This window comes from Ursus arctos, unplaced genomic scaffold, assembly GCF_023065955.2.
Source record: "Ursus arctos isolate Adak ecotype North America unplaced genomic scaffold, UrsArc2.0 scaffold_17, whole genome shotgun sequence".
NCBI lineage: Eukaryota > Metazoa > Chordata > Mammalia > Carnivora > Ursidae > Ursus > Ursus arctos.
The window spans coordinates 50,502,936-50,525,610 of NW_026622841.1; the positions used below are offsets into that span (position 1 = coordinate 50,502,936).

Genomic DNA, 22,675 nt, shown 5'->3' on the forward strand with positions numbered 1-22,675 from the left:
CGATGTGCCCACCAAAATGAGGAAGGCTGACAGAGGACTATCTAGGAAAGAAGGCCCAACAGAGGTGAGAAATTAATGGGATGCATGTGAGGTGTTCACTGCTGAGAGTCCTGTAATTCTGTAAAAAATTGGGGGCCTGAATTTGTGATTAATCCCAACAGAACAATTAACTCCAGTGAAAAAAATCTGAACTGGTGAAGAAATAAAATCACTGCACAGGCTTAGTTTTAAACACTACTTGGCCATGAAAACATAAATACTAAACTGAGAAATTTAAAAATTATGATACCATTACATGCGAAGGACAGAGGAGAGTGTGAGGGTTATGTACGAGATGAGTCCTCATCTAGCATAGTAGGAAATCCAGAGAATGTCTAACACCAAAAAACCAAGCTACAGTAGTTTACGCATGCACGCAGAGTTAAGCTCACGAGAAGTAGGTAAAAAGAGTTGAAAGAAGCTGCTTTTAGGAAGCAGGAATCAGCAGTGAGAAAGAGACTGGTATTCTTCACTATATATCTCAAAGTACTATCTGAATTAATCTGAATTTTTAGACATAAAATATACTTAAAAATGTAAAAAACAGGGGCGCCTGGGTGGCACAGCGGTTAAGCGTCTGCCTTCGGCTCAGGGCGTGATCCCGGAGTTCTGGGATCGAGCCCCACATCAGGCTCCTCCGCTATGAGCCTGCTTCTTCCTCTCCCACTCCCCCTGCTTGTGTTCCCTCTCTCACTGGCTGTCTCTATCTCTGTCAAATAAATAAAATCTTAAAAAAAAAAAAATGTAAAAAATGAAAAAAATTAAAAGATGAATAGGACATCATGTGATGCAGCCTTATGATAAAGAATCATACCTACAAGGAATAAAAACTACTAAAGAAAAAAACAAACACCAAGCAAATATGAGCACTGTGGGTTTTTGTTTTGTTTTGCTTTTAATTAGGAAAAGCTCTTTTCCAGTTCTCAGCATTAGCACTGAGCTTTACGTCTCATTAAAACAAATGAACCAGAAAATTTAAATATATAAAATTCTTATTAAGTCATCTATTTCTTTCACTTGGAAAAGGGAAATGTCCTAACACAAAAGCCCTTTTCTTTCTATGTCAAAGATACGAGCAAAACATCTAGCCAACACTGAAAAGGATGACACTCACCACTAACCATACAGGTTTATTAATATTTTTCAAATAGCAGAAAATAAAATTACCTGTAGTTTTGTAACCTAAGGAAATTTTAATGATAGTTATCAGTTATTAAAATGTATAGAAAAATGTGAGAGACTTTATGAATTAGTCAGCTACAGCTTTTTTTAGTCATACATTCACCTGCACTGTATATAGCAGTTAGAAAGGACAGCTCTGCTTTCTAGATACAAAGAAAAGGCTCCACTTACAGGCCTAGACAACAAAATTCACAGAGCAAGAGATGAAATGATGGCAAAAATCACAAGGCTTAAATTTACAAAGATATGTAGTAAAGCTTATATACAAAATTACTAACAAAAATTAATTTTCTATTTTGACACTATAGAGATAAAAGTTCTGCGTCAAGCAAGTTTTAAGCAAGCACAAACATCTTTCAACTGAACGTCATATTCTCATGCTAAAAACGTAAGCACAGAAGCACACTCCAAGATACCTCCTTTGACTCACTTTCAATCACTCGTGCACTACTCCCTTCTCAATCCCTCCCTACCTGATTTTACAAAGTTTGCCTGATACAGAAGTAGACTTACTTAATTCTCCTATGAGACTAGAAGGTACTTCAAGGCAAGAGAGATGTGCTGGAACACTACATCGAAAACTAATCAAGTACTGTACGGTGACTAACATTACATCATCATCATCATCATAATAAAAAGATATGTGCTATTCGCCTTTTTTCTTTTTGCCCCTGTGCCTCTCAACAGTGGTGCATCTTGTCAGGTTAGAAATCCTAGCCTGCCACCCTGCCTCTGGACTTCTACGTGGCCTGTGGCTCTGCTTTAATACACAATCTCTTCTAATCCTCAGAATCAGGCTATCAGTAGGTACTGTTATCTCCATATTACAGAGGAGACAACTAACTATATGCCAAACATGTAATCATGAATTTGGGAATTCCTGAAGATCTATGAATGTATTTCTGTTTAATGAGAAGTTACTCTGTATTGAAGAGTTCATAAATACCAAATCACTTATTCAATTAAAGTAAAATACCATTAAAATTCCATCAGAGAGAATCCTATCTGCAGATGTAGTTACCAAGTGAGTCAAATGATATAGTGAAGTAAGTGCCAATTCATAAAAAACAAATCTGTCCAAAAACACAAACCCAGATACTCAACAATATTAGAGGTTTCAGCAGGCTACTCACAATGTGATGGGACAAGGGTTCCTGCATGGGGTTAAGAGGCTGAAGTTCTGTCCAACTCTGAAATGTTGTAACTCAGGGCTCCTACGCACAATCCAGTCCCACATAACCCAGGGGTTATGGAATATACTTCTCATATAAGGAATAATCAAAATTACCAGTGAAAATCCTTCAAGAAGATATCATGTTGGATACTGACATACCATGTCTCAAAAAGTCCAACTGAGCCCATTTCTTCCTCCCAACAATAAAAAGAACTGCCTTCCTCTCAAGCTGAGTCCGAGACCAAAATTTAGCTAGAGTTTAGGGGCCGTGTTTCAAACACTGGATCCCAAGTCAGCCCAGGGACATGCTCATATTACAGAAGGCAGGCAGAGCAGCGGCTTCACATGGCACAACTGATTCTAGAGCAGACACCGAGGAGGTGTGGTGGCACGAACCAGGTCGCTTCCACCGTTTTCTTGGCTGGTCTTTCTCTTCTTAACATGGTTGGTTTCGCATACATAAATGATTTAAAGAAACCCAAGGATCCTACACAGCAGGTGCTATCCTTCTATTAGCAGTTTATAGATGCTGACGTTAAGAATAAGTTCACCAGTTCCTGTTAATAAAGTAAAAACAAAACCCCCAAATTGGTTTAGGCAAGTCAATCACGAGAATTCTTACAGTCCTTGGGGAGTGTGGTGGCATGGAAGCAGGGGCGATGGAATGAGGTCAATGTCAAAACACAGTTGCATGCATCTGGCAAATCTCTTTCAGCTTCACTGTCCTCACCTAAAAAATGCAGCTACTATCTCTACCATGCAGGGTTGTTGTGCCTCTTAATTTATGTAAAGCATAATGCCTCACCCAAAGGTGTTCAATCATAATAATAATAGTGGTAATAATAACCATAATCTTTTACAAACATTAAACACCTCCTAGAAACAGTGTTCCTAAAAAAACAGGCACCAGCACCATTTTGCAGACTGAGTCTCAGGGGACAGTATATATTAAAGACACCAAAATTCCAAATGTTTACTTTTCAAATCCTGCTACTTTGGCAGGGTATTTTGAATTCGTTGAACCAGTTAGAAAACCCTACAACAAAAGATCACACCTTTCTTATAAAGCATCTGTTTAATACACATTTTAAATTATAAAATAGAGAGCTTTCAGGGCGCCTCTGTGGCACAGCCAGTGAAGCATCCGACTGTTGGTTTTGGCTCACGTCACAGTCTCAAGGGTCATGAGATCCGGCAAGAGTCGGGGCTTTGAGCTCAGCATGCAGTACCCTTAAGAGATTCTCTCTCTCCCCCTCCACCCTGCTCATTCTAAATAAATTAATTAATTAAACCTTTAAAAAGAAGATAAAATAGAGAGCTTTCTATTTAGAAAGCATTTAGATACTTCTCTAAATAAGTCCTGTTCCTGTATAGTTCGTATGTAAACAGATGTTATATCTATTTGATATTATAATTATAGCTAAGTATTACTCATCCAAAAAATGTTGAGATTAAAGTAACTTAAAAGATATAAAATGTGGGCACTTTGCAATATTTTACAAAGAAAAAAATAATTACAACTAACATCCTGAAGGAAACAAAAAGTATATTCCCTATGGTTCTTCAGTAAACCCAAAGATTTTTTGTCTTATGTGGGTCCAGAAAAAAGGCACATCACTTTACAAAAGATCATAAACTTACAGGTAACTGTTGGGGAAAATATCATAGCACAATTCAAAGAGCTCCGATTCAGAGTTCATAATTCACATCAACTATCTGATGGTTTTGCTGTCTGAGATTCCTTTATATTTATCTTTTATGTTTTTTAAGTAGGCTCCATGCCCACCGTGAAGCCCAACGTGGGGCTTGAACTCACAAGCCTGAAATCCAGACCTGTGCTGAAATCAACCGACTGAGACACCCAAGTGCCCCCAAAGGCTAAATTTAATAGATTATGCCCAAATTCCTCATAAAACCTATTCACATTCTGGACACCTCTCTTTTAGAATCAGTAAACACCAAGTCTCTAGTACAGCTGGACACATCTATCTTGCCAGGAGCAATACAGCTCACATCATAATGCAATGAATAGATCAGAACCATCATGGAACTGTGCAATTCCACTGTTTATTCTGAAGCATAAAAAAGGCTTTTAGGTAGAATTCCAGATTAATCAATGAATTTTTTGTTTATGATTCTATAAAAGAGAAAACATCTTACTATAGATCTAAAAACAGATGTTAAAAAAAAAATGTTTAGGGGCGCCTGGGTGGCTCAGTCGTTAAGCGTCTGCCGTCCACCCAGGGCGTGACCCCAGGGTCCTGGGATAGAGCCCTACATAAGGCTCCCTGCTCCACTGGGAGCCTGCTTCTTCCTCTCCCACTCCCCCTGCTTGTGTTCCCTCTCTCGCTGGCTGTCTCTATGTCAAATAAACAAATAAAATCTTTAAAAAAAAAAAGATATTTAAATCTATTATCCCTTCCACTGTATTTCAGAAATAGGTGAAAGCAGAAATTCAGTCACTAAAGTTACTTGGTACCATATTCCTATCTTTTTTTCTCCAAGTAAAATCACTGACGGATGCTTTCCCCATGCTCAGCTCCTCCTGTTCATCTAATAATTAGTTATGACCATCAAAACCAAATAACTTTTAAACCTAGATACTGGTACCCCTTTCTCTTTGAAATACTATGTCTTTAATCATGTTTCTTAAACTTTTCAAATCCACATCCCTTTACACCTCCTATGTTACTTAAAATTTCAACTAAATTCATGAGTGACCCCAAAAGTTAAAAATCAAAATAATGGGAGATAGCACACCAGACCTTCAAAAAATTTCCACTACATTTTGAATAAACAATCTGTACAGCTGCCCCAGCTCACTGTATTTGAGCTTTCTGCACATCAACCTATGAAGGTCTGCCCCTTTTAAAATCAACAGATCCTATCTTCAGGTGTTCATGTTTAAACGTTCTTTCCTCCCCTCCTCAAATCCTACTTTCTCTACTACAGCCTGACAAATCTTTCAGGCTAGCTTCTTACCACTTCCATTCAACAATCCATCTCTCCCCTACTCCTCCCTTTAGTTCCACGTTTACAGCAAGGAGGTAAACTAGCACTGCCTGCAGGCCACATGGAATGTCTGAACACTGAGACAATAGTTATTTACTCTAATGCAGATTAACAGCTAGAGGAAAGCCACAGATGATTTAAGGGTAAACACAAAGTAACACAAGATCAACTCCTCCTACAGCTGAAATTCATCAAGGAAAGTGCATACTGAAGAAAAGGAATAAACATTTGGGGGCAGGTGGAGATGGTAGGGAGAAAACTGAAATGAAAGAACTGAAATGGAAAAACATATTTGCTAAAATAGGTGAGAATGGATCACTGGAGATTCTTGAACAGGAAAGATAAAGATGCCAGGAGGTGAAAACAACTTAGAATTTATAAATCACTTTAAATTTTATTTATACTTTGCCCAGTTGAAAAACTAACCTGAGGCAGTTCAGACAAATACACATATTGCTAAACAATAAAACTAAAGAGAACTGGCACAAAAAGTAAATAAGAATATGAAATGAAATAAAGGCAAGAAACTAAGCTACTATTCATAAAATTACCTACAGTAACTACAGAAGTAAAGACTTTCTAAACTGTTCAAACATGACAAGTCAGATAAAGGCAATCACAAGGTGGGCTTTTCTATGAGCCAATGTTTCTCCTCCAAAGCAGCAGAAGACCCTAATTTGGATGGTTCATGTTGAAAAAATAGAACACTACAGATAAATATAAACACCACAAAGTTCTAAATTCAAAGATGACAAAAATAGCTACATATTCTAAGTGGATTTATAGAAGATTTCTATGAATCATCCATTTTTCTAACACATGCACTCTCAACTTATATAAATAAAAATAATTTTACAAGACACTTCTAACACATAAACCACCTTGACTTTCAGCTATACCCTCTTTGTACAGAAGTGAGGGTAGCAAAAGGAGCTGATGCTGTAACCGTTCTGTTATGCTGTACAAGTTCAATAATTTCTGGTTCCTTTCTTCCTCATTTTCTTAGTAATAATTTCAACACCAATCTAAATTGACAAAAATAGGAATGACAGAAATTTAGTATTCAGGGGCTTTAGAGGAAAAAGAATCTAAATTGTAGTCAGTGAATGTAATTAAAAAACTGTATCTTATCATTCTAATCCTCAAAGTCACATTCAGGGCTTTATCTTGCATTGCCACACAGCTTATCTCCTAACAGATTCTTTTTTTTTCTTCTCCTTCCTTCTTGATAGACTGAAAACTTAGAGCAGAATCACCCAGTCACAGAATTTCAAAACGGAGGCAGACCATCTGGGCAAGCTTCTAGTGGTCGGAGTAAGGTGGCCACACGGGAGGAGCACAGAGCGGAATGGCCCCGCCACACACAGGTTGCCACGGACTCTCAGAGACAGCTAGCTGTTTCACCTGGACCTCAGAGACAGCTGTTTCACAAGGGGTGAAACTTTCTCACACATTTTTTTTTAAATATTCTTTTTATTTGAGAGAGAGGAGTCTTGCGCGCGTGCGCGTGAGAGAAAGCACGAGCTTGCTAGAGCAGGGGGAGGGGCAGAGGGAGAACCAGACTCGCCTCTGAGCAGGGAGCCCCCCTGTCGGACCCAGGGTCCCAGGACCCTGAGATCATGACCTGAAAGCAGACGCTTAACCAACTGAGCCACCCAGGCGCCCCACACATTTGTCTTCAAGAGTAAAGGAGGGTACACATGTGAAGTGTTTAGCGTTAGTAATACTGTGTTACTAAAAAGAATAAAGACTCAAACTGACAGCAAGGGAGGCAGATTCCAAAAAGTGCAGTTAACTGCTAGCAAAGCCACCAAGAAATCTTAAACGAAAGCCTTCTGATATAGCCATAAAACTTACTACTCACTCCAGCCTATAATAATTATCTTCAAAGTTTTAATAAAACAATTTATATAGGATTCTGCCAACTGGAAGCTCTCCTTACTAACTTGTGAGTTATTTCATCATGAAGAAGGCAAATGACAGTTCACAAGACTCTGGGGCTCAACCAGAAGTATAATGTCTTACAGACGATGGGAATAAAACAGGTAAAAATGGGCTTGCAAAAGAAATATCCCAAACCACTGTCTAGCCATTGACCACAGTGCGCGCGCGCACACACACACACACACACACACACACACACACAGAGTGACAGCTATGAGGGTCAGAGCAAAAGGAAAGGATTTAAATTAATGGCAGGTGGACTTAAGTCAGACTTAAAGAAAAACCTCCTGACTTACACTACTAAGCACCTAAGGGAGGCAGCTGAATCTATCTCCCAACAAGACAAAGCTTCCAGCTAAGCGTTACCGTGCTGCTTTATATGAGGAAATAATGTATACCAAAAAAGCATACCCAGAGGAAATAGCTGTTGACACAGAGAACCAAGCTATATTTAAACTAAATATTAATATATTAACTAAACATTGCAAAATGTTCCCTGTAATACTCATGAGTTTAATTTAACCTTTTACCACCTCTAATGCGCGGCACCATCAGGATTATTCAACCAAAGCTCACAATTCAGGAAAGTTGAGTGAACTCATTCAGGAAGTGCCACCAGCTCTCAGGTCACTGGTAAGGACACACACTGACTACTGCTTCCTACCTTTATTCAACAGACCTCCATGGAGGTTTTTCTAAAAGCTGGTTCTGCATTTGGTACCAGGCAGCTATCAAAGTCTGGTCTTCGAGGACCTTCAGTCTAGAGCAGGCCAGAGTCCACCCAGTAAACCAAAAATTACAATACAGGGCGATGAGTATCTTCACTGCTACATTCTTGGAGTAATGAAAGACAGAATGCCCAGCCGACTGTATTGTTTAACAGTGGCTTTACTATAGTGTTGAAGGGTTTTCAAATGCTCCCATTTCCAGTTCCTCTTAAAGGTAGAGCTTCAACTGTGCCATCACATATTAAAACAGAACCTATCATTTCATTTCTCGCGTTCTACCGCCATCTCTATCAACATTTACTTACTCTTCAGGCTGATAGATCGCAATTAAACCGTACATTTAATTGGAATTAAGAAGCCACCTACACTGGCCAGAGCTCTTTCATTGGTGGCCTTAGGCCCGCTTTTTACACTCTGGATGGGTATGGCCCCGAGGCTGACTGTCCTTCTCGCAAAGTGAGGATGCTGCACCAGGGGACCACCAGAATCCTTCCCCTGCACCTTGTGAGCTCTGACTCTCCCCACCCTCAGCATCGCCTGCCACACTTTTCATTCTTAAGCCACTAAGATCAATATAAGACCATTAACATATAAACCGTATGGCCACTAAATAATTTGTAAATGTTTCAAATTTCGAAACTGACTTTGTACTATCAAAGCATTATGAACCAGCCAAGCCAGGTTTTAATAACAGTAACACGGAGTATCTCTACTGGGCAAATAGCTTCAACAGAGCCCGGCCTGACACCAAGACAAGAGACACTTTCTCAGTTTAAAATAAACAGGTTTAGAAAAATCATCCCGAAGTGTACATTTAAGATTAGCACAGCGGCTCAACTAAATCCTTCAGAGCATTTTCAAATATTCAGACTTCCAGCATTTTCTGAAAGGAGAGCTATCTTTCTGGTTCTGTTTTTCCTGAGTATGATTTCAAAATGTCATCCCAAATTCTCAATGAGAATAGTCTTAACGTGTTCAGGAGAGTGGAGGACATAGTGATCCGCCGGGTTTAAAGTTGAGAGAGAGAAGCCCTTACTATAAAACTGTTACCTTCACACGTTCGATACAAATTGAGATTCGCCGAGGGAAGGGGGGTTCGAGAAGGGAAAAACCGCTCACACTTAGGACCGAGTCTACAACCTGGAGGCGGAGACAGGGGCAAACGAACCGCCAGGGACAAATAACAGCAACTTCCCAGCCCTGGCTTCAATGCGGATCACGTGCCTCGGGCGCCCCCTCCCCCAGGGCCGGGGGCGGGATGGAGACGCGGCCTCCAGCAGCGCTCTCCTCGCCGGGCGCCGCTTGGCCAGGCGTCACTTCGGCCTCCGTTCCAGCCTCCGCGCCAGAAACTCGCGAGCTGGGGGCTCTGAAGTGACCATCACCTCGGGCTGCGGCGGGGGCACCCGAATGTTTCCGTCTTCACGTCCCCCTCCTCACGTTGACTCCGCAGCCGCCAGCCCCGGCGAGCCCCCCACCCCAGCCCACCAGGCCGTCCTGCCGCGGTGCTGGTGGGGGCCGCGTCTACGTGACCGCGGCGACGAGGCGGGGGCAGGGGTCCCGGCCTCCCGCAAAGCAGCACCGCGCCGAGTTGGGAGACCCCAGCCGCCCGCGAGCGCAGAGACGCTAAGCCCGCCGCGGAGGCCGAGCCGCGACGGGGCGCGGCGCGGAGGCGCAAGGACCCGACCCGGCGGCGCAAGGACCCGGCCCGGCGCCCGCTTACCTGCAGCGGCTCCGCTCCCGACCCGCGCCGGCGCCCGCGGGCGGCCGAGGGGACGCGGCGGCTGGACGGCGACTGTGAGGACCGGCCGGGTAGGGCGGGCTCGCTGGAGGCTGAGGGGGCGGGGCCGGCCGTGGACGCGCGCGAGGCCCGGGCGCCCGCCGCCGCCTCGGGAGCCGCCTGGGCCACAGCCGAGCCGGGCGGCCCTCATGAATGGGACGCGGCGGCAGCGGCGGCCGAGCGGCGGGCGGGCTGCGCGCAGGCCCCTCCCCGGCCACGTGACGCCGTGCTCGGCCGCCGCCTCCCGGCCGCGCGACGCCCTAGCGGCCCCCCTCCCGGGGCCCGCGCTAGCCGAACGCGCCTGACGGCTGCTCGTCCCCTGCGTCGCACGGCCCGGAGCCCTGGCCTCTCTCGCTTGGCGCAAGGCTAGCGATACTTTTCTAAAAAAAGTTTCTGCTGGTCCCCATGGCAACCCTGCGGCGCGTCACGTGGAACTTAGAGCCTGACTGCCAAAAAGAATAAATACTAAAGTGCAAAAAAGGTATACCGTTGAATGTTTTATAATCCACTTTCCATCCCCAGTAGCGTGTTCGCCTGTTTGGTTACAATCCCCGCCCCACCCCTCTTTCCCCAATCCTATTACACATTTAAAAATACACTTTTTAAGAGAGGAATTGTCGAAACTGTATGACTGCACACTGATTTTTATCTTTTTGCAGCCCATTATTAACAGTTATGAATGGAAGTGCCTGTGTTACTTCCAAATGTCAGTTAATTTCTCAGTATGCTTTCCGTGGATGATAATTTATATAACTTTGAGGATCTTGGAAAATAGGCATTTCTATAAATCTTCTGCGTGATGAGCCCAGCGGCAGCACAATTTCTTCCCACAGACGGAGTGTGGTGTGGCCGCTCTGTGCCGTCGGGACCCAGGAAACGGGCTGCCAGTCTCAGGCCCCTCTGTGGTTCCGAAGAAGGAACACAGGCAACCACTTCCTCATCTAAGTTCCTTGGCCTGTTGTCATTTAGCCGAGCTTTGCCCCATCCTTAACCAAGGCCTTACGGAGACTAGGTAGCTTCACTAGCCCAAGCACACTAAGAATTTTCCTCTTTTCTGTGCCTCTCACTTGGCTTCCGAGTGAAACAAAAATTTTAGAAGAACTGGGATTTCTCTTCCAGTATTTCAAAGCATTTTACTCCTCTCTGGAGAAGTGGAAATGAAGACCGAAAAAGCTGGATCCTCACTTTCTACATCAATAAAACGAAAATAGTGATGGCTTTCTCACAGGATTGTTTTGCCTATAAAGTGCCTAATTTAGCTTAATGTCTGGAACCTGGAACATGCTGTTACTGATGTGGTTTTGAAATATAGGTGAGGTTCCGTGGGGTGGAGTCCGGAGCCCAAGAAAGAATTTTTGAGGGGTCTTTAGTGCAAAATGGTGGTTTATTAGTGCACGGGGAAAGAACCCGTGGGCAGAAAGAGCTGCTGCCCCACGTTGTGAAGGGTGGCTGATTACAAGCTATGGGGTTGGGGGAGATAAGGAAAAAAGGGAGGTTTTTAAAGGATTTTCATATGTTAAAGAGGACCTTCAAGATACCGGAGGCCTTGCCATTGTCAAGTAAGGTTGTTTTTCCCTCTAGCAATGCATTAGCATTAAGATCATTGGGAGATTCCTGGAAGAATGTCACACTTGTCCCACCCAGGAGTGGGGGATGGGGGAGGTTGCAGGGTGTAGGCTTATGCTTTGTCTGCAGCCAGCCCTCTGCTCTCCTCGTTAATGGTTTGCTCTTTTTCATTTCTTCCATTTTCCCCACCTAAGACTTTTCCTGTTTCCCTCAGGCTATTTTCACTACCTCCTGCCTTGCGAGGAAAACACTCTACCAAGCTTCCTTCCTTTCATCATCCCGGAAGCCCTAGACATCCCCTCCCTTCCTCCAAACAACCTTAGGTTTGATACCTCATTTCCGAATGATTCGCATTTCTAGTATTTCCTCATTCTCTGGTGTCTACCTACTTTACACCATGACTTAAGCAAATAGGAACTCATTAAATATTTGTTTCATAATATCCCTTCATTTCCTACCCCTGACGCCTAAGAGGTCTGTGGGGAACCACCAAATACCCCCCTACTGCACTGGAGTGTCAGAGGAAAGAAAATCTTCCTTCACCTGTCTGCTGGCCCACCACCTTCCAGCTCCATGGGGGACCCTCACTCTTCTTGTCGTCCCCTCTTCCTCAATTCTGGGTTCATCCCTTAGGTTTAGCAGGCTCTGGCTTCTCCTACTTAAGATAAAGGAGGAGAAGGGGGAAGAGGAAGAGAGGGAAGGGAGAAGAGAAGCCAGAGACTTTCTTATCCCTTTGTTCCTTCTTAGGCTATTGACCTATATCGCAGCTTCGCTCCCCAAGGTAGCCAAGCTACCTGGAAAGAGGAGCCTCTGCTTTTTCAATCACGATCTTGCTCCTGCTTCTGTTCCTCTTGGGCTCCTGGAACTGCTCAGGCTAAAGTCAGCAGTGACCTCTGGTTACCAAATACAGTGGATCTCTTTCAATCTTCTCTCACAATCTCTGTAGGGTAAGACACAGTTGACCACGATTTCCTTCTTGAAACTCCCTCCTCCTCCAATCAGCCAGAAACTCCTCTGAGAGACTCATGCCTGTGCTTGGCGGTTTTAGACATCTCCTCCACCAGCATGGCCCACAGTGACATCCAATTCAGGCCCATCACGTTTGGTTCTTCAAACTGCTCCTCCTGAATCTCCTATCTTGGCTAATTGCACCATCACCCATTTAGTCATCCTAGCCAGAAAAAAACCTGGGAGGGAGTCTCATTCCCCCCCCACTCCCATCCCATGTACATCAAATCCGTTCATATCTACTCTAAGGCTCTCTGCAGAACTGCCATGTTGGCCACGTGCAGGGCCCTCCACAGTTGCACAACCATGTGGCCTCACCCCTCTGGCAGTCAGGCCCTTCCTATGTCTCTTATGATCCATTACAGACACATCTGAGCTCGTCTTCTGCCCTCCAGGTCTCCACAGTTCCAAGTAACCTCCACTCGGAACTGCAGACCTACCCGTAGCACAAGCTACTGGCAATCCATGCCTAGAGGAAAAAGTCCAAGTTCTCTAGCATGGATCAGGGTGTTCTTTTTCTCTCCAATTTTCTCCCCTGCTCCTTCCAGCTGGTATGCTTTAGCCATTCCTTTTGAAACAGGATAATTTTTGAAATACTGACTTCTATCTTCTCCATGCATTTTCTTCTTTCTCCCTCCCACTCCCACCTCATTTTAACAATGTAGTCAGGCATTCTGCTTGTCTCAAGGAACTTCTGGAAAGCAGAAGTGGCCTGCAACACATTTCCTTTGTGTCTTTAATTCCCGACACTCTAAACTCATTGAGGAACTGATCTAAGTCAGGAGGGAGAGAACCAGTGAAAGGGTTCTCTTTAAGGGAACCCAGAAATGGGGAGGATTTCCCCTAGAGTAAGAATCAAGTCTGCCCAGCTCGGAGTTGAAAGGGAGGTGGTTTATATTCCCCCCCTCTGGCAGCTGCCATGGGAGGTGATTAAATCTTAGAGAAATAGCTTTGTTGTTCCCAATTTATGCATCTCTTCTGTGAGGACTGTCAATCTCAATAAAGAAGTGAAGTGATACAAGCTCAAATTACCAGAATTTGAGTTTATCAGGAAGTAGCAAAGGAAGTTGCAATTTGGGAAACTTGTGCTGTAGCAAGAAAATAAAGTCTGTCTTCTGTAAACCAGGCATTTACAGGAAATCAGTCTCTCAGTTCTTCAGTTCTGTTCCATGGGTGCCTGAGAAATATTCTCCATTTCATATCCTCCATTCCATATCCTTCAATTATAGATTGAAATTCTTTCACAGGACAAAGACTACTTAGCATTTTCTGAGCCATCACTGTATGCTCAGTTCTTTTAGAAATTCTAACTACAAACTCATGAAGTATCTCTATCATTAACACCAATTTATTGATGAAGGACTGAGGCACAGAGAGTTTGAATGACTTGCCTCAAGCCTCACAGCTAGTAAGCAGTGACCCTGGATTTTGTCCCCAGGCATACTTGACTCCCAAACCTGTATTTTTAACCACCCATTTCCACCACTGGTTAGTCACCTCTACTATAATATGCTTAGTGAATTGTCTGGACTAACTCATTAAATGAAAATAACAGCAACAAAAATACTGGGTAAAATATTAAAAATATATTCTGGCATCTATAGACTGGCAAGAAGTTGAACAGTAGCACCAGGACAGAGTAAAGGCCAGAAACTAGTGGGATAAGCAGAGCCCAAAATCAACTTTTGCATGGAAGGTATTTGCTAAATCTAGTGAATTCGAATATTGGTTTTTGTAGCCTTGGAAGTCTTAAGGGCAGAAGTGAAAGCCTACTGGTCTGCTTTAAGAATGCAGTTTAAATAAAAGTCCCAATAAAGTTGGGACTCCAAATGCAAAATCATAGAGTTAGAAAAAAATTATTATTTTTTTTAAAGATTGTATTTATTTGACAGAGAGAGACACAGCAAGAGAGGGAACACAGCAGGGGGAATGGGAGAGGGAGAAGCTGGCTTCCTGCAAAGCAGGGAGCCCAATGCGGGGCTCGATCCCAGGACCCTGGGATCATGACCCGAGCCGAAGGCAGATGCTTAACAACTGAGCCACCCAGGTGCCCCCAAAATCAATTATTTTTGAGTCCACCCAGAAACCCTACTAAAGTTGATCATAGATTGAGCCATATGACAAGTTTCAACAAATTTTGAAATGTTTGCCTCACATAGACCCTATTTTCTTACTGTAATGCAATTAAGAATAAAAAATTTATTTATTTTTTTTAAGATAACTGGGGGGTGCCTAGGTGGCGAAGCCAGTTAAGTATCTGTGATTCTTGATTTTGGTTCAGGTTATGATCTCTGGGCATTGAGATCCAGCCCCAGGACAGGCTCTGCATTCAATGCCTCAGTGCGGAGTCTTCTAGTCCCTATTCCTCCCTCTCTGCCCCTCCCCCTGCTTGCTCCTGGGCACGTGCACTCTCTCTCTTTCTCTCAAATAAATAAATAAAATCTTTTTAAAAAATTAAAAGTAAAGATAACTAGAAATACCCATTTGTTTGGAAACTCATGGGTCAAAGAACAAATCAGTCTGAAAATCTGACAATATTTAAATGCTATTAAATATTTGATATTATATGTAGAAAGTTGAGAGATAAAAACAAAGAAGTAGTTAAAGGGAAAGTTATAGACCTAAAAACTTATATTAGAAGAGAAAATAGTTTGGGGTGCTTGGGTGGCTCAGTTGGTTGAGTGACCGACTCTTGATCTCAGCTCAGGTCTTGATCTCAGGGTCCTGAGTTCAAGCCCAGCATTGGGCTCCATGCTGGGTTTGGAAACTACGTTAAAAAAAAAAAAGAGAGAGAAAATGGTTTGAAATATGAAGAGTGAAAGAGTTAGAAGAAGAACAGCAAAATAAAGTCAAATAGGAGAAAGGAAATAATAAAACAGTAAGAAAATAATAAAATTTAAAACAAACGTGCAATAGAAAGGACCAAATAAGCCAAACATTGAATTTGTGAAAGACTAAAAAATTTTACAAACCTCTGGTAAAAATGATCAAGGAAAAAAAGAGAAGGCACAACAAACAATGTGAGGAATAAAGAAAAAGCTATAATCATACATGATGCAGAAATTACAGATAAAAAAAAAACCTTTGTGAATACTTCAATGTGAATTAAATTTGAACATTTAGATGAAATGGAAAAATTCCAAGAAATAGAAATAGAAAACAAGACCAGAGTCATAACCATTCAAGAACTTGAATCTATTGTTAAATATTTTCTGCAGAGAAAAACCTAGGCTGAAATAATTTTACCTGTGACTTTTAGCAAACATTCCAGGAATAAGTAATACTAATCTCACATAAACTATTCTAGAGTATAGAAAAAGAGAGATTATTATTTAATTCCTTTTATGAGGCTAGCATAACCTTATACCAAAATCTGACTTGGAGAATGTGAGAAACAGAAATTTCAGCCAATCTCACTCATAAATATAGAAATAAACATCCTAAGCAAAATTTCAGCAATTTGTTTGGCAAAATGATACATCATAATCAAATTGGTTCACCCAGAAATTTAAGGTTAGTTTCAGACAAGAAAATCAATTAATGTAATTCACCATATTAAAGGTTAAAGGAGAAAAATCATATGATGATCTCAATAGATGCAGAAAAGCCTTTGATAAAATTTAATATCCACCTAGAACTCATAATAAACTAGGACTATTTCCCCATTTGTATTTACAAAAATCTACAGTAAAATCATAAGTAACCATTCCTTTTTAAATGGGGAGCAAGGGGCACATGGGTGGCTCAGTCGGTTGAGTATCTGCCTTTGGCTCAGGTCATGATCCCAGGGTGCTGGGATCGAGTCCCATGTCAGGCTCTCTGCTCAGCCAGGAGCCTGCTTCTTCCTCTGTCTGCTGCTCCCCCTGCTTGTGCACGCTCGCTTGCTCTCTCTCTCTGTGTCAAATAAATAAATAAACATCTTTTTAATAAAATAAAATAATAAAATGGGGAACAAAAGGTGCACCTGGATGGTTAAGTCAGTTAAGCATCAACTCTTGATTTCAGCTCAGATCATGATCTCAGGGTTGTGAGATTGAGCCCCACATCAGGCTCCATGCTGAGTGTGGAGCCTACTTAAGATTCTCTCTTTCTCTCTCCCTCTGCCCCTCCCCCCACTCACTCACACTCTCACATACACACTCTCTCTCTCAAAAATAAAAAATAAATAAAATGGGGAACAAGAAAAGTTTGCTGCCACCTCTAGTATTAAACAGTGGAGTAAGGCAAGAAAAAGAAATTAAATATATACAGACTAGAAAGGAAGAAATCACAATAACATGATAGTATGTGTAAGAAATTCAAAAGAATATGTACGTAACCTACTGAGATGAATGTGAGAGTTTAGCAATGTTGTGGGTACAAAAGTCAATATGCAAAAGTCATTTAGCAATAAAAAGAAATGAATTTTTTAAAAGATGACAATGTTTACTGTAATTACCACATACTCCTTAACCTCTCTTATTTCCACATGACTGCCCACTCTTCATCAAACCTAGCATAAAAATATGTAGGTCTAACTTGTTTCTTCAGGTCTTCATTTCTTTATGAAGACTCCCATGTCATGCAAAACTTAAATACATTTGTATGCTTTTCTCCTGTTAATCCATCTTTGTCAGTTTAACTTTCAGACCCTAAATAACATGTGCAAGACTTTTATAAAGAGAATTATAAAACTTCATTGAAAAGCTATGAAGAAGACCTAATTAAAGAAATATGGTATTTATGGTTAGAAAGACCCAATCTCATAAAAATACTAATGTTCCACAAATTGACCTATAGATTCAACGCGTTTCCATTCATGACCCCAACAGAGGTCTCTTCTTGAAGAAGAACATAGAGGGAGGATTTATGCTCTTGTATAGCAAACCTATAGCAATCAGTAAGGGTGGTATTGGCACAGGGATAGACAAATAGATTGGTCACACAAAAGAGCCCAGAAACAGACCCAGTATACACAGTCACTTGATGTATGGTAGAGGTGGCAAGTCAGACCATTGGGGGAAATGTGGACTCTGCAATAAATGTTGAGGAGGCAGTTGATTATCCACATGGAAAAGAATTTGGACTGTATTCTATGGCATATGCCCAAATCAGCCCTCGTTGGATTAAAGGCACAAAACCGAATTTGCTTTGCTGTCATCATTTCAAGACTGTATTTCCTTTTTCACTTTGCCATTTCTGAAATTTTGATGTTTCTTATAATTAATGGCAACTTATATTCAATGATATGTGATATATAACTTTTAAGAGACAACATAGGAGAATATGTTAACAAATTCAGGGTAGGGAAGTATTTCCTAAACAAAAAGCACTAACTATAAAGAAAAAGATTGATAGATTTGACTACTTTAAAGTTAGAACTTCTTTAAAAGAGAAAATAGAGTAAAACAAAGCAAAAATAAGCATCATTCTAGGAGAATATATTCACAACACATATAATATACCAAATAATAGGATCTGGAATATATGAAGAACTCATATGAATCAATAAATAAGTCTAGCAATCAGTAGAAAAATGAGCAAAAGAAACAAAGAGGAATTTCACACACACACATACACGCACACAACACACATAAATTGTACATAAACATATGAAGAGATTTAGTTCCATTAGTAATCAGGGAAAAGTAAATTAAAGCTACAATGAGATACCCCCACACTTATCAGAATGGCAAAAATTTTAAAAGTTGTTCAATGCCAAGTGTTGACAAAGGTGTAGAGTGACCAACAAGAGCTCAGGCACGATGCTGGTTGGAATGCAAAACATCTTTAGAAACAGTATGGTATTACCTAGAAAGTTGACATACACATACAGGAAGATTCAGGAATTTCAATGTTTTGTAGATATACCCTCTAAAAATCCTTGCGCAAATGTATTCAGAGACACATACAGGAATCTTTATGGTGGCATTGTTCTAATTGCAAAGAGCAAGAATCCAAATGTTCACCAAAGGTGAAATCGATAATTAAATTGTGGTACAATCAGACAAGAAATACTATACAATTACATCAGCATAAATGAATCTCAGAAGTAAAATGTTAAACAAAGAAGCAACAAAAGATTAAAGTATGATCCTACTTATTCTGTTCCATAAACAGGCAACTCTAAACAATATATCATTTAAGGATAAAAGCATAGGCAATAAAAACTGCAAAGAAAAAACAAGAAAGCGATGAACGGAAATTTCAGGGTAGGATTAGCTTTGATAGAGAGAAACCGGTGCAGTGTGAGAGTGGCATACAGCGTCATAGGTAGGGTGTCTTGGGTGATGACTACACAAGTGTTTGTGTGTATCTTTATTTTACAACAAAAATGAAAATAAATGAAAGGCAAATGAAAATTAATCAATAAATGAATACCTCTCTCTATTTTTTTTAAAATGTTATTGTGTGCCTATGAGTTTTGTAAGCTTACCTTCATGGCTTACAAGACAAACTTCATGTGTCTTGCAACTTCCCTAAGAAGCTGCAAGGAATGGGTTCTTTTCAAGAGTGTGATGCACAGCTTGCTTTGTAATAAATCCTTCTAAATGATGAGCAAGAAAAGAGGGACTAGAAGTGCAAAAGGAAATAGTAGAAGCACAAAAACTCTTCTAAGAAGTCATTCACAATATCTCTACCTCCAAATCATTCCAGTTAGGTCTGTTGTCATTCTTTTAAATCAGTGGTTATAATTCTTAGTCCTCGGGACAAAGTCACCTAAATAAAGATGGACTTTCTTATTTTCACTGGTTATGTGCTGCCAGGATCATAGAACCAGGGACCTAGGCGGCAAATGTGTCTGATCTGCTGCCAGAGCCGAAAACCCCTTAGGAATGTTATTGTCCTGTCTCTGCTTGAACCCTGCAGTGGTGGGCAGTTCATCATGTTGGGGGCAATTCATTTCATGACCAGGCAGTTAGGATTGTTGCCCTACTCAGTAGGCAGAGCTCCATCTGAGAGACCTTCTCAGGATCACTCAGCGTCACCTAGGAGACAGACTTTGTCTGAAAATCATTCCCTTGTTGGAGCACCCACCACCTGCCATAGTTGGGCAGTTTAGAGAGAACGTTAAGAAGGATTTGATTATTAGCACCTCGAGATTTTTCTTCTCCTTTGTAGGGCCAAGTTTCATCAGCATGTATTGTACATTATAACCAAACGAATACTGTTAACAAGAATAAGAATTTTAGAAGTTATGGAGGAAGGAGAGATTTTAACTGGCCTAGGAAGGGCTCTGCCCCCAAGCACGTAGGGAAGCCCTCAGCAATTCACTGTTACACTCCACAGTAACCATTCTGAGGCCAGCCTGGACAATTTTCCCTCTGTGAATATTAACTTTCTTGTGCTTCCAGATTGCTTGGTTCAGCAGCTACTGTCTGTATTTCTTTCCAGAATAGCCACTAATTTGAATGGAATGTCTGGACAACCACAAACTATTCTTAAAGAATGTGTTTGCCAAGTACATCTGGTCTCTTTATCCTTTTCCAAAAGACTTCAAAAACTGTTCTTTGTTCCTCCTTGGTTTGGGGGTGTTAGTCCTACGTAACGATGCTGATGATGCGTGTACTCCCTCCCTTCTTTTGCTTCTCCTCATTGTTTCCCTTATGAAAGCTCTTCACTAAGTGAATTTTCTTGGCAACACAAAAGGTTTTTCCTCCCCCCCTTCCTATTTCTCTAAATGGTTTAGTAATGTTAAGATAAATTTCTTCCAATGTTAGAAAAGTCAGAGAGAGGGGTGCCTGGGTGGCTCAGTCTCTTAAGCATCTGCCTTCAGCTCAGGTCATGATCCCGGGGTCCTGGGATCGAGCCCCCTGTGGGGCTTCCTGCTCAGCGGGGAGTCTGCTTCTCCCTCTCCCTCTGTCCCTCCACCCTGTTCATGCTCTCTCTCTCGTTCACACTCTCTGTCTCAAATAAATAAATAAAATCTTAAAAAAAAAAAAAAAGAAGAGTCAGGGTGAAAGGGTATGGCTTTGTAGCTTCTTTTCTTGTTAGAACTCAAGTTTTGGTGTTTTTACTAAGGGAGTCTTGTTATTAAATAATAATCTCCAGAATTTATGAAATAAATGTTCAGCCAGTTTAGAGTGCTACTTAGTTATTAATTAATTAATCTATGGAGCATCCCCTTGAGTGGGTCAGTCACGATGTACTTTCCACAAACTTCTGTGAGGAAAGAGACTACTTCTGAGCTCAGGGATGGGCCCAGTTTGTATTAACTTCTGGGTGCAGAAGAATACAGAACTTGTCTCAGAGGGTACAGAAAGAAAAGGTACAGCTGGAACAGGGATTCTCAAAAGTTTCATTGTCGAAACATGCGTTATTCCCAACTGTCCTTCACCCTCAGCCAACCCATCCCACCCTTTCCACCCTCCCCTTCAACACAGAACACACGCTGCTGAGACTTTCTGTTTTAGCTGGAGAGGAACAGATAGAGGAAAGGTACAAACAAGGCAAGGCAAGGAGGAAAATGATAAGAAAGAAGCCCAGGCCTCTGCACACAATCAGAAATCAGCTTTAGTAATGGACTGTTATGAACTGAATTAATTTCTAATGACTGAATGAGAGCAGTTTGGGGTGAGGGGTAGGGAGTGCTAATGGGAAAAAGATCTTCCCCAGAGCTGATGTCATCACCATCCAAGTAACCACCTTCCTTTCCAGATTTCTCATCTCCTCAAACTTTCCGGAATTGTTTTATGATCCTGTGTCAGAAAACACAGCTCTGGGTGTCTATAGTCTGGGAGCAGATGCAGCCTGGGAAGGGAGGCCTTTGAAAAGATGCTACAAGATACTAAAGGAAATTTGAACTGGGAGTGTGGAATTGACAATGGAAGCGAACACGTGCTCTGCCCTGTGTTCTCAGATTCGAGTCTAAATGTAGATCATGGTATGGAACTGCCTGTAAAGCTTTTCCCGCTGGGCAAGCATCTCTTCACCTCTTCTAGTTTAGCTTCAGAGAGGAAGTTTTATATTGCTATTGTTTTGGAGATAGAAGGTTCCTGAGAAGCCAGCCCCCTTGGCTTCAGAGAGTCTTATCAACTCACTTCTGAGCTGTACTCAGTGAAACCTCATAATAATGTTTGCTAAAATGTCTTTTCATATCGTTGTTAGATAATGAGACCTGAAGGATGTTTGCTTGGGTGTAACCAATATTCTTGTTAGGAACTAACTACTCCCCCGTTGAAAGTTTCTATGGATATCAACGCTCTAGGCCGTTAAATGCCTGACTGGTTTTAAGAGAAAACCCAGCAACCTGGACATAGTCACAGCAACAACATCCCCCCTGTGGTCCTTCCTCAGCGAGACAAATGAAATTCTGACGGTTTTGGTGACATACGCCACTCCCTCTTATCCCCACCATTTCTTCCATCCATCCTCTACTCCCAACTGTTAACTAGATACACCCCCCACCTCCCACCGAGTCCTCCCAACTTGGCTCAGATTGTTCCCTCTTTCTGGAATGTTCTCTTGCGCCCTCAGTTCTACTTATTCTGCCAAGTTCTGAGCAAGTGCTGCATCTGCAAGAGTCTTCCCTAAGCTCGTCAACTGGATGTAATTTTTCCTTTCATATTATTGAATGACAAAGCAATTGGTTTGTACTTCACATAATGCCCCATATTATAATTATTTATATGTAAATCCAATCTCCCTTTCCAGATTATTTGACACTTGATTGCCTGATACATGGCTAGTTTATTATTGTCGCTTCAATAACATCTAACACTGAGTAACATACTGCAGAAGAAAGCTTAATAAATATTTGGTGCACAAATGTATGAATGTGGCCTCAAGTAAGAGCAGAGATGGATCCACGCCATGGGTGGATTGTGCCACAAAGCTAACGTCCTATGGGAAAAAAGTTGCAGGACAGTGAGCAGTTTCCCCAGCCCTATCCCAGGGTATGTGCCTCCACCAATCTCCAACTTGGTTTCCCTCTTCTTCCCTCTACATACCCACCAAACTCATCTCCTCATCACTGCCGGAAAACTTTATGCTCATTGCCGGTCTGCAGCTTTGGTTATGGCATTCTTCCTATCTGAAATGCCTGACTTCTCTGCTTCTAACTGCCTAAGTCTTGCTGTCCCTTCCAGGCTGAAATTAAAGTCCTCCTCTGTTTTATAAAAAGATTCAAGACAGATTTTTAAAAGAATTAAACTTCACTTTAAAAAATGCCTTTCATGTTCGAAGTCTCAGGAGCATGGCAGCAATATTCCACGAAGCAAAGTGCATCTGTATCTCTCCCACGCACGCAGTATTTAATTTTCAAAG

General features: G+C 41.7%; 1 protein-coding gene across 2 annotated transcripts in view; it reads right to left on the reverse strand.

The window, feature by feature from the left end:
- LPIN2 (lipin 2) overlaps positions 1 to 9,948 on the reverse strand; it is an 83,232-nt gene extending 73,284 nt beyond the window's left edge. Inside the window, exon 1 of one of the 2 annotated variants that reach the window (XM_026496042.4) lies at positions 9,800 to 9,948. The gene's annotated coding sequence lies outside the window, so the exon portion shown is untranslated. The remainder of the gene's footprint in view (positions 1 to 9,799) is intronic. The other variant, XM_048218591.1, reaches the window with a different exon arrangement.
- Positions 9,949 to 22,675: the final 12,727 nt, after the last annotated feature.